This window comes from Podarcis raffonei, chromosome Z (assembly GCF_027172205.1).
Source record: "Podarcis raffonei isolate rPodRaf1 chromosome Z, rPodRaf1.pri, whole genome shotgun sequence".
NCBI lineage: Eukaryota > Metazoa > Chordata > Lepidosauria > Squamata > Lacertidae > Podarcis > Podarcis raffonei.
In genome coordinates, this window is record NC_070621.1 from 32,053,166 (window position 1) to 32,066,182 (window position 13,017).

The 13,017-nt window shown below is 41.5% G+C and overlaps 1 protein-coding gene across 3 annotated transcripts in view; it reads right to left on the reverse strand.

The window, feature by feature from the left end:
* LOC128406444 (probable G-protein coupled receptor 34) overlaps nucleotides 1-13,017 on the reverse strand; it is a 228,847-nt gene that overhangs the window by 215,704 nt on the left and 126 nt on the right. For 2 of the 3 annotated variants that reach the window (XM_053373855.1, XM_053373852.1), the window contains exon 1: nucleotides 12,467-12,674. The gene's annotated coding sequence lies outside the window, so the exon portion shown is untranslated. Of the gene's footprint in view, nucleotides 1-12,466; nucleotides 12,675-13,017 lie in introns of those variants that run through there. The other variant, XM_053373853.1, reaches the window with a different exon arrangement.

Genomic DNA, 13,017 nt, shown 5'->3' on the forward strand with positions numbered 1-13,017 from the left:
CATGGCATGTTTGAAAGAGAATCCGTTTTGGTGTAGAAAGGACTGAAGCGTACCTATTGCTGATGTACGTACAGAAACTGGAAACTCCTGCAATTTTCTTTCCCTAGCATAGAGGAAGGGGGGGTGTGATGGTGAGGGACTGTGGAAATCACCCCTCTGCAAATGGCGACATAGACCGGCAGAGCACGGAGGACAGGGGGACTCTGGAGGGCATGGCAGCTGCCACCTGACGAATCCCAGAACTCAGCCCATTTTCCTCCAAACCTCCATTAGCAGCAGCAGCAGCAGCAGTGGGAAGGGATGGAGCAGCCAGCTCTTTGCTGCTTTCTAAGCAGAGCTCCCTCCTCGTTTTTGTTAATTAATCCCTGAATGCACCACTCTAATGATTGTGCGAGATGAAGTACTGCCTCTCCCTTCTTTCCTTTTGCAGAGAGAGTGAAAATCCAAATAAATGCTTTTCTTTTTCTTTTTAGTTTTTTTTAGATGTGATTTTTCACAACTATTTTCAAGCCCCACTGAATGAGGAAAAAATAACAACTATTGATAGTGATCATACAGACCAGCATTCTTTTCAACACTGTCCATTCGAAAGACAGCTAGAGGTTTCGGGAACCCCTACAACTCCTCCCCCCAAGGATCCACTAAGTTCTTATGTCCTCTCCCATACTGGAAGAGCACTGGTGGGGGGGTGACTCCTCCTGGATCCTGGCAGAGGTCCAAGGAATGGTTTGTCCCGTCTCTCCTTGGCAAACCGTAATCCCTCGTTCCGATGCAGCTTGGTTTGGGGGCGGTTCGTTCCCACCCTCTCCTGGATGGTCACTGACAGGCGGAAGAAGGCAATGCAAGCAACCACACTCACAACACTGGCTCCTAACATCACGCCCGCCTACTTGCCAGTAACGGAGGTCAACCCTAGGAGAAACTATTAGAGGTTTCTCCCACACACTTCTTTTGCCTTTTTCTGCTTCTCTGGTGTGCTTCCAGAGCAGAGTTTTCCCCAGACAAGAACAGGAGTCATACTCAAATTGACAGTCAAGAGCTTCTTTATTGCTTGACTGGTTGCAGAATGCACAAGCATTCTGTTACTCTTATATACAACCCTTTATTCCCCTGCTTCTTCTCTCCCCCTCTTCCCCTCAGAAATGCAGTGGCAAAGGTCTAAACTAAAACCTCAGGATGAAGCGCAAACCTCAACCCCTCAGGCCATGTGTCATTAACCAAGTTTTACAGTCAGTGCAAATATTTGCTACTTCAATTGTACTATTTTTCTAATATAGAATTACAGGGTTTTGCAGAGTTTTTTGGGCTTTTCTACACCAAGATTGATTTCTCCCTCCTTTATTATATTTATTCCTCTCACCATAACAGGTTTCCAAACAAATAAACAACTTTTAACCAAGAGGAAAGAACCAGAATGATTGGCAACTCTAACTAGAGCAAACTAGAGCAAAATCCACAGGTTTTTTTAAAACCACATCTTAAGCCAGCCTATGGGGCCAAACAATTAATTTGGCTCAGGGCACAGGCAGCCAAGTGGGACATGCGACAGATTTGGATGAACACATCTAGGCCACATTGAGATACTTGACCACACAGTGTGAAGGAAATGGGACTGGCCAGCGAGGCAAAGATGGAGGAGAAGTTGGAATGTTAACCCCCCCAATAAAAAAAATCTGGGGCAAACTGGTGGAGACGATAGCGGTGAGGAAGCTACAAGACTTATTGGAAAACACAGATAATTAAATGCATTCCCATCTGGGTTGAATCCTGGCCATGGGGGCTCAATCCCCCCCCCAATATTGAGGGGGCCAATATCCCCTATTGGGTTGTTGTTATGGGGAAGCAAATGACATCCACCATCAGCTGCAAGACACACACCATAGGTAGCGGAGCGGGACATGTGACAGATGTGGAAGGCCTGAGAATATATTATGATGCAGCATGCTTTAGTTGGTTCAGAGACTGGATTAAGTTAGATAATAATGACATTTTAGACTTGGAGGGATGGAACAACAGATACGGTTGGTATGCCTATCTAATTTACAACAAAGTGGTGGTACATAAAGAATTTCTAAGTCATGTATTTACAAATTCATCATATAAGGTCTGGGTGAGACATAGAAGGCTGTTAGAACAGAAAACCGCATGGTGGGTCTCACCGTTAGAAGTAATATCGGTTAAAAAGAAAAATATGATAGGAAGAATGGCAACATACCAGCAGCTCCTAAAAGAGGAACAGGGCCAATTAAAACTAAGACCATACAAAGGGGTGACCCAATACTGCACCACATGGTTGCAATATCACCAAATTGCCCAAATATTCAATCAGGATAAACCAATAGGATTTGAAAAAGAAGAATCAAAATTACAAAAAGTATTATTACAAAACTCAAAAAAGAATATATCCAAAATGTTTAATTTATTATTAGAATGGGACTTAAAGGATGAAGAAGTAAAAGAATATGACTAAATGGGCATGCGATATAGGATACGTAATTCGGCTGGACCAATGGGATAAATTATGGAAATGGGATATTAAGTTTACGGCATGTTATACAATCAGAGAAAAGTTCATGAAAATGGTGTACCAATGGTACTTAACTCCGGTAAAATTGGCTAAAATTTACAAATTAAAATACCTGTTGGAGATGCAAAAAAGAAATAGGAACAATGTTTCACATGTGGTGGGAATGCCGACCTATTAAACAATTCTGGAATGAAATTTATGAGGAAATCAAAAAGATGTTTAAAATATCTTTCAGTCAAAAACCGGAGGCATTCCTTTTAGGTATAATCACAAACGATATTCCCGACAATCAAAGGAAGAAAAATTCCATCAATGAAAGAATGGCAAATTAAATTTTGTGAATATATAAATCTGGCAAGACACACAGCATTCATATAGGGACAATCGGACCAGAAATTATTAAAAGAATGGGGATGTGCTAAAGAGTATATGAAAAAACACTGTTCTGGAGTAAGCATATTGGTATGTAATGAATGATGCTTTACAGGGTTAAAGAAAAAGAAAAATGGTGTTAAAAAGTACAAATATGGAAGTAATCTACATTAGACACAACAATACAGTAAGAGTAAAAATTTTGAGGTCTTAGAACAAAGGAAGGAAGTCAATATGTGTATATGTATGTATTGATTAGATTAGAACGATGATATGGTTTTATTTGTAGATTTTTGCTTTTTTGTCTTGTTTTTTACTTTGTTTTTCTTTCTTTTTTGTATGTTTTGTTTTTCTTTCTTGTTTGCACAGTATTATTTTGGATTTAATGTTTGTAATTTTTTTATGATTTTGCATTGAAAATAAAGTAATTTTTTTAAAAAAATAAAAATAAATATTGTAAAACAGAGATAATAAAATGCATTCCCATCTGGGTTGAATCCTGGCCATGGGGGCTCAATCCCCCCAATATTGAGGGGGCCAACATCCCCTGTTGGGTTTTTGTTACGGGGAAGCTACAAGAATTTTGGGGAAAAGGAGTTTGCAAAACAACTAAAGTCCCAAGTTAAACCCAGGGGCGAAGCGCAACCTCAACCCCTCAAAGTCAAGTTCAGAGCCGATGGCCCAGCCGAGGGGAATGGAGCTTTCGCCTGGCCAAGCAATCGAGTGGGTGCTGGGTCATACCCAGGGAGGATTCCTATGTCGGGAAAAGTATCCCCGAGTGGGTCACTCCATTGATGCAGCCCCACAGACTAGACGGGAGGAGTATGACTACAAGGGACCACCGCGATGACCAAGGGAGGTTCGGGCAGAGGACGACTATCGAGAGCCGGAGCGCCCACCCCAGGAAAGTCGCCGACCAACGATGTATCGACCGCCTAGCCCAGCCCTGGTTTACTCGCCAGAAAGGTCTTGGGAGCCCCGCGGGCCGGTTCGGTGGTACGAGGAAGAGGAGGGGTACGGGCAGCATCCCAGACGCTCTTACGAAGGGCAGGAACCTCAGCGTCCGGATGGACGAGCCCCGAGTTATCGCCCTGCCCGAAGGTACAGCTATGGCCAAGAGGCACGAGATGTGGTTCCAAGGAGCATTACACGTGAGTTTACCCTGAGGGATTTTGACTTACGTCTTTTCCCTGCGTATAAACCCCCCATTGATTTCCTGAGCTATCTGACTTTATTCAAACAACCTGCCGGGAACTGGGGGTCCCCTCAAGACGGTATATGTCTATTCTGAGGGCGTTGATTGGTGGGGAGTTGGCGGATCTCGTGGGCCATCTTCCTTTGTCCCACGCGCTAGACTATGAACGTTATAAAAGCCTTAAATTGCAAAGATATGGACTGTCTGCGGAAAGCTACAGCCACACAACTCAGACCTTATATAAACCATGGATAAAATATAAATATCTCCTGGAACCTACAACCCCTTGGTGCATTTCACCCATTGAAGCCTTTGGCGTTAAGAAGAAATACATGAAGGGAAATTGGGCAACATATAAAATGTTATTAGAGGGGGGAATTAATAAATTAAGTGGAAAGGACTTTGAAACCCATATATATTTGACAGGCTGGCTCCAATACTTCCAACTGAATGAAAGACAAGGAAAATAGGGTTTCCTGGAGAAATATCAAAACTAAAGAGAACTCTAACCCAGCCTAAAGTAAAATATCTATCTAAAATGTATAATCTCCTCCACAATTCACACCCTGCCATCAAATAACTTTTGTCTCACTTAAAACGCTCAACCTTCTCTGAGGATGCACACCTCAGAACACATAGAGACAGAGAAAGGTAAAAGAGTATGCAGCTTGATTGCCCCCAAATGGCAGAACATTCAGAGTGCTCCTTGCAGGCGTGTCTTAAACTTTAATACCATGGGGCTCCAACCATTTGGGCCATATGACCAAGCATGGCATCTTTCCAACTGCAGCAGCCCCATTTCCTTTGTAAAAGATGGCGAGCAAACTGTTCCATGGCAGAACAGGTAATGTAGTGTGAAAGAAACATTGGAAAAAATAACAGAAGCCCTAACAGAATAATCAGGAACACCAAAACAATAATCACCACATCTAAATACAGCCTTTGGCGCAAAACCATTAAATTCTTCATGATCCTGCTATTTGCAGAATCTACTAATCCCAGCAGAGCTAAATCTCTGCTGAGGACTTGTTGCCTCAGTTGGTCGGAATCACCCGCTGCAGGTACAAGGCAGGCACACTGAGCAGACCTTTGATTTTTTTGATTTTTTTTTTTTGTTTCGAAATAAAAAGAAATTGATTATGTTTCTAGGTATTTGGGCTATTATCCTGCCCAACCCTGCTGTAGATCACCTAATGAAATCTTTCAGCCTAATATCTGATGACATTCCCAAAGACAAAAAAAATCTATTCCTTTACACAACAGCAGCTGCCAGAATATCCCATCACTATTAGAATGGCAAAACAAACTCGGCGAGTTTGTAGAAACGGCAAAATTGACGGCAATTATTAGAGGCCACTCAAATCAGAGAATAACTAGAAAGTGGGATGGAGTGAAGGAAAACATGAAAAAATATCGTCTCGGAATTGAAATATTAATAGAGAATGTGTAAAACTTGAAGGTAAGCAAGAAAATAATAGAAGCAATTGAATAATTATTAAATTATAACAACACAACAAGGTGGAAGAAGTAAAATATTGAGATCACACATGGGTGAAGGGGGTGGGGGGTATATGGGAACCTATAATATCATTTATAATATAATTTGTTAATTGCGCTGTATTTATATAGAGCAAAGGGAAGCCTAGAGCAATTAGATATATTTTAATTTAGGTAATCTCTGTAGTAAGCTTGTGTTAGAAAACGAATATGGATTTTGAATTTGATGTTTGTAATATTTTTTTGTTTTGAAATAAAAATTAAAAAAAGAAAAAGAAACCATTTGCATCCACTGGAAGCAGCCAGCAAGTGATCCACAAGAGCCAGATTCTGGACTTGAAGAATCCCAAGCACATTTATCTTCATTTTTCATTCTGTCCAAAATTATGCCAATAACCTTAAACTAAATTTGGCATCAATTGTGTCTTTACCTGGGGAGGTCTTGGGGGTCTTAACACGCAAGGCACCAAAGTCAGCTGTGGAAATCTTGCAACACGTCATAGATTCCATAGGTCCTCTCCAGTTGTACAGAAGATAGAAGGAGAGAGAGAAAAAAGAGCTTGACCGGGAAAAGGATCAGATGTTTTAACCCCGTGCATCCAGTAATGAAGAGACCACCATCATTCACTTCCAGATAAACTGTAGAACATGGGTCTGGCCAGCCAGTTGCTGATGCCTTGACTGGTCTTCCAGAACCAACTTTCTGCCCTCAATCTGTTATTCTCTTCCAACGGCCTGAAAACAAAATTTGCAGGCCAGGGCAGCATATTGCTGTATTAAACAAGAAGAAACTTTGCACAAGAAGATATTTTGTAGGGTTTGTGTGTGAGACTGGGCGGAATTTTTTATTATTTTTTAAAGCTCCGAACACTCAGATTCTTCATGCTAATTTACTGGTCAGGAGATTTCTTACTGAAATCGCACACTTCCAACATTGCAAAAGCTTGTGACAAATGTGGACTGATCTGTCGTTTGCTCAGAAAAAGGGCAACAAAAAAACCCACAACTTTGCATATATCCAGCTTGTATGTATATTTTCGATTATAGTTTTTTAACATCTTTTTTGGGGGGGAGGGGACTTTCAAGAACATGAAAACTGAGGTGTCTTAGGGCTGTTTTGCCTCATGGCTTTTGTTGCTGAACCCTAATAGAGAGAACACATGTATCTTTTTTGGCAGGAAGGTTGATTTCTTCATCCATGAATCGTACTTCCTTTGGTATGTTGTTGTTTTTTTACAAAACTTTTCATACAAGCTTTTTGCATAATAAATCTTAAGCTGGTGTTTCTTTAAAAAACCCAAATATATAAATATATAAATATATAAATATATATACACACACACATATATATACACTACAATTTCTGCTGCAGTTTCTCAACAGACATCAGCAGAGTTTATGCTTCAAGAGGAGAGAAGTGAACGGCAGTGCTTCATCAGGCACAGTCCAAAGGGTGTATACATGTGTTCTCTCTATTAGAGTTCAGCAACAAAAACCATGAGGCAAAACAGCCTAAGACACCTCAGTTTTCATGTTCTTGAACGTCCCCTTTCAAAATGATGCTAAAAAACTATAATCCAAAATATACATACAAGCTGCATATATGCAAAGTTGTTGGTTTTTTGTGTTGCCCTTTGTTCTGAGCAAACAAAAGATCTGTCCACATTTGTCACAAGCTGTTGCAATGTTGGATTTGCGTGTTAAGACCACCAAGACCTCCCCAAATGAAGACAGAATTGATGCCAAATTTAGTTTACAGTTATTGGCATAATTTTGGCCAAAATGAAAAATGAAGATAAATGTGCTTGGAATTCTTCAAGTCCAGTATTTGGCTCTTGTGCATCACTCAATATTTGGGGAATGGAGCACCCTGTCTAGAAATACTGAGGGGGCTAAAGCCCTGGGTGGCCAGGAGGTCTGCTCAGTGTGCCCTGCCTTGTACCTGCAGTCAGTGATTCCAACCAACTGAGGCAACAAGTCCTCAGCAGAGATTTAGCTCTGCTGGAATTAGTAGATTCTGCAAATAGCAGGGGCATGTAGAATTGAATGGTTTTGTGCCATAGACTGTATTTAGATGTGGTGATTAGTGCTTTGGTTTCCTGATTATTCTGTTAGGGCTTCTGTCCCCCCCCCCCCCCCAATGTTTCTTTCACACTACATTACCTGTTGTTCCATGGAACTGTGTTTTTTCCATCTTTTACAAAGGAAATGGGGCTGCTGCAGTTGGAAAGATGCCTTGCTTGGTCATATGGCACAAATGGTTGGAGCCCCATGGTACTAAAGTTTAAGACACGCCTGCAAGGAGCACTCTGAATGTTCTGTCATAGGGGGGCAATCAAGCTGCAGAATGTTTTAGCTCTCTCTTTGTTAAGGGGTTTTGGAAGCGTTCATGTAGCTGATGTCTGTACAGAAACATGAACGCTTCCAAAACCCCTCAACACAAGTGTCCTTTCTGTGTTTCTGCACCCAGATTCAATCCCTTGCCAACACCTTACCAGAAGATGCAGCCACACAACTCAGACCTTATATAAACCATGGATAAAATATAAATATCTCCTGGAACCTACAACCCCTTGGTGCATTTCACCCATCGAAGCATTTGGCGTTAGGAAGGAAAACATGAAGGGAAATGACTGGCAGAATCTGAGACCAGGGAGAAGAGTCGGTGGAAGAAAATTCAAAGATTATTTACAGAAATACTGTAAAATTAATGAATGCTAGAAAAATGTTGGAATGAAGTTAAATGGCTTTAGCAGAAAGGTTATAAGGAATTATGTATAAATAGATTTTTAATGTGTTAAAGGGGAAAAAATAAGGTTAAAATAAGTTAAGATAAAATACAGGACAGAAAACTGAGGAAGATGGAAAGGATTTGCTGAAACAGTTAGTTGAAGTGGAATACAAAAAGGGAGGTGTGAGGAGGTCGTGGAAACAAGTGAATGAAAGATAAGATATTGAAATTATGGATGTGTTTTAAATTGTGTTTGTTGTATTTTGTTAATTTATTGTTTCAGTGTCAGGGTTATGTAGTGTTTTTTGTTTTTGGATTGTATTGTATTGTTTTGTTGAATTATTTTTCTTTCTTTTATACTCTTTAAACTGTTAATAAATATTATTTTAAAAAAGAAAGAAAAACATGAAGGGAAATTGGGCAACATATAAAATGTTATTAGGGGCGGAAATTAATAAATTAAAAACTTTGAAATCCATATATATTTGACAGACTGGCTCCAATACTTCCAACTGAATGAAAGACAAGGAAAACAGGGTTTGCTGGAGAAATATCAAAACTAAAGAGAACTCTCCAGCCCAAAGGAAAATATCTAACTCAAATGTATAATCTCCTCCACAATTTACACCCTGCCATCAAAGAACTTTTGCCTCACTTTTGCTCAACCTTTTCTGAGGATGCACACCTCAGAACACATAGAGAGAGAAAGCTAAAACATTCTGCAGTTTGAATGCCCCCAAATGGCAGAAAATTCAGAGTGCTCCTTGCAGGCGTATCTTAAAATTTAGTACCATGGGGCTCTGACCATTTGTGCCATATGACCAAATAAGGCATCTTTCCAACTGCAGCAGCCCCATTTCCTTTGTAAAAGATGGTGATGAAACTGTTCCATGGCAGAACAGGTAATGTAGTGTGAAAGAAACTTGGGGGGGGGGACAGAAGCCCTAACAGAATAATCAGGAACACCAAAGCAATAATCACCACATCTAAATACAGCCTTTGGCACAAAACCATTAAATTCTTCATGCCCCTGCTATTTGCAGAATCTCCTGATCTCAGCAGAGCTAAATGTCTGCTGAGGACTTGTAGAAATATCCCGTAGAAATATCAAAATGACTGCGAAAGGCTGTGGAGGGAAGATTCACTGCATGTTATAAGGATGCGTTGAACGAGGAGGTAAGAGAAGGAAGCGCTGTCCTGTTCTCAGATTGGGGACAGCCTCCCACCTCCTTCTTCCCAACCTGTGGAAGGACCAGACTCAAATTCCTCACCTCTTGACCCCTCAGCAAATGTCCAAGCTACAACCCCAGGGTGAAGTGCAAACCTCAACCCCACAAGTCATGTGTCCTTAACTAAGTTTTACAGTCAGAGGCTGCTATCTAAAGAAGTATCTCCCATTTCTTGGAAGGCCACTTCAACTTCATCTAGCACTCGGCTGCTTTCTTCACTGTCTTCCCACCTCTCCTGGGCAAGCTCTACGGGCTCCTGACATCCCTGAGGTCCATAGACTATGCTGCCAACCACAGGGCAGATGATTTCCGCAAGCTGAACAAGGAGAGAGAATTCCACTACTCTGCCATCCGGTCCAAGCTGAATCACATGGTTTCCAGGCTTTCTAGCAGGGGCAATGCGGCAGAAAACTACATAGGCTGCCACCCAGTGAGGTGCAACTTAAAGCCTAGGCAGCGGATCAGCACAAGCCTCATAAACCTCAGAGACTTTGCACTGTATTCATCATATGACTGCTTCTGAGAAATGGAATCGTGAGAGCTGGCACACATTACTGCCATACTGGGGGTGCTGCTGGCTTGGTGGTGGTGGTTTTTTTAACTTGGCCGTGCCATGGAGAAGAATGGTTTGGAATGCCCACCAATATGCACATTATACCTTGCGGCACAAAGGTAGCCATCGCATGGAAACACCTTCACGTTGCTCTTTGTGGCTTACATTTTGTGTGCGTGACTTCTAAGTGCTCCAGCCTTCACACTTGGTCAGTTCTGTACTGCCCTTACAAATGTTGCTTTCTAGTGCTTTTTTGGTCTAAGAAATCATGGGCTAACTGGGTTTTACCAAGGGACAATAATATTAGCTGTTTAGTTTGTTTAAAAAACCCGCTAGTGCCTCTCTCTTTTTTGTGCCAATATAGGAACATAGAAAAATATTTTCAGTGTATGACCCTGCAGCTGATAGCCTGATAACAGATGGCTAAGAAAAGACAATGACAAAGACAATGCGCAGTGACTTGTAACTTTTCCAACAGCTATTGCCATATTTTAGGGCTCCTTTTTAATGTGTTTTTAGTGAAATCCCTGAGGTTTGTGGTGTGGATGTGGCTCTTCACCTATGTAGCTGCCTTGTTCAATGGGCTGGCAAGGCTGAAACCGGCTCTCATTTCTCTATTCACTATTCCCCTTGGTTATGAAAAGCACCGGGTTGAAATTGACCATTTCATAACCCCTTGGTTATGAAAAGCACCGGGTTGAAATTGACTAAATTCCACCCCACATCAGGGGGGGAATCGTTTTTTTAAAAAATATTGAGTTTATGGCACAGTGAATGCCATCAAGCCAGTGTGATCCAGCAGTTGCTCCAATACAGCTGTCAGCTGTCACTTAGATCAGTGTGGACATCAGCTATATGTATAAATAAATCATCATCACCATCATCATCATCATCATCTTTATACCCCACCCATTTGGCTGGCTTTCTGAAGGGATTCTGGGGGGCTTACAGCATATCTAAAAACATCCAGCATTAAAGATCTCCTGATTCACAGCTCAGGAGATTGAGAGGGAAAAGGAAGAGAAGGCAGGAAGGGTAACCAAGTCAGATCACTAACTCCTCGAAATACAAATGTCTTCCGGATAGATTGCCCATAAACTCCACCCTTGGTCTAACACGGTTACCTCTTCCATGCTTAGCTAATCTGTTCCTCCTTCCCTCTCTGAGTAAAAAAAAAAAATTTCCCCACTTTTCCATACAAAGGTTTAACTTAAATATAACAGTATAAAATACAAATTAATATAAGCAACATCAAAATACCAAATAGAAGTATAATCACAAGGTGCCAAGCCAATTTTAAATGTTGGTCATCGTAGGGCTCCATCCTGAAAATATGTCCCACCAATGGTACTATGAAAGAGTTACTCCAGAGCTGGAAAAGTAGTATCCTGACAGTACTTGGATACTGGAGCAGGACCTAGCCCCCTGTCACACATCAAAAGTGGGGAAGAAATTCATAGCAGAACAGCAAATACAGGTACTTGATTGGCCAGGGAATTCCCCGGATGTACATCCCATTGAGAATTCGTGGGCTATATGCAAAAGTCACCTCTGTGCTGTAGACTGCATGACTATGGAGAAACTCATTCAGGCCCTGATTCAAGTGTGGTACAGGGATCCGGAAATCAGCAGTAACTGTTCGAAATGAGCAGACCCCATTCCAAACCGTGTTCAAATGCTGCTTTAAAATAGCGGAGGTCATATCCATTAAAAATGTACATGTCTGTAAGTTTTGTACATCTCTGTGTGAGTTTTGTACAATAAAGTATTGTGCGATATTCATTGTTTCAATTAATTTGTACAGCACATTGTTATGTGTTTAGTAAGACATGGACACACACTAGAACTGTTCACATTACTGAACCATAAACAGGTCAAACCCCCCTTAATTCAGAGGACACACAATGTGAGTTCCTGCACTAAAACAGCAGTGTTTGCTTTGATAACCAGATAAATAAATCAAGTTGACTTTCAGGTAAAACTATATAGTATGGCCCCTGGGCCATTGCTTCTACATTTATGATGTTCTACCGATGTTGACCTTGATTGAATATTTTCCTTTCAAATCAGTATATAATAAATGTTCGGGGGGAATTGAAAGGGAATGCACATCCCGCCCACTTTAGAAGTCCACAGTTGGTTAAAAGATGAAGGTCTAGTTAAAAAGGAATTACTCATTTTGCTAAGCTCTCATATTAACAGTTTCACCACATTTCAGAAACTCAGGAAGAAGATGGGTGTGTGTGTACTTCCTGACCCTCTGAAGATACCTAGCTTCATGTGCCTAACCCCATCTGGAAGGCCTTAGGACTTCTCAGCAGAAGCTCCACCCTCCTGGAAGAAGACCCACAATGCCACCTACCTTGGAGGGCCACTGCATTCTGGGTGGCAAGGAACTTCAACACCATACCGGCTGATGGGAAGAGCAGCTCCATGATCGACCAGGCCATGGCCGGGTATTGCCCCTCCATCTTCCAGAAGTAGCGCATCAGGTGTCTTGGGATACATACCTGGGAATACAGTCCTGTGAAAACAAGGCCCTCCGTGCCAGCTGAGACCTAGGACCAAACAGCTAAATGCCAGATGGCCCAAGAAACCCCAAATAAAAACCTTTAGGACTACATATAGGATATTTTCTGCAATCTACCCCCCCCCCCACTCTTTAACCCAAATCTAATTCTAACCCCCTACTCCCCCACCCACCACACTCTAGGACAGCGCAACTACATAGGTTCGATAGACAATACAAGGTGAGAGGCACAGGGCAACCCAGACGGGTTGGCAGGGAATCACCCTATACTGTAGATAAGCAAGATAGCTAGATTAAAAGCAATTACATGTAATTATGTCTGTATGGCATAGATTGGAAAAGCCCATCAAAGGAAAATGCATCACTTCATATATCAACACCAG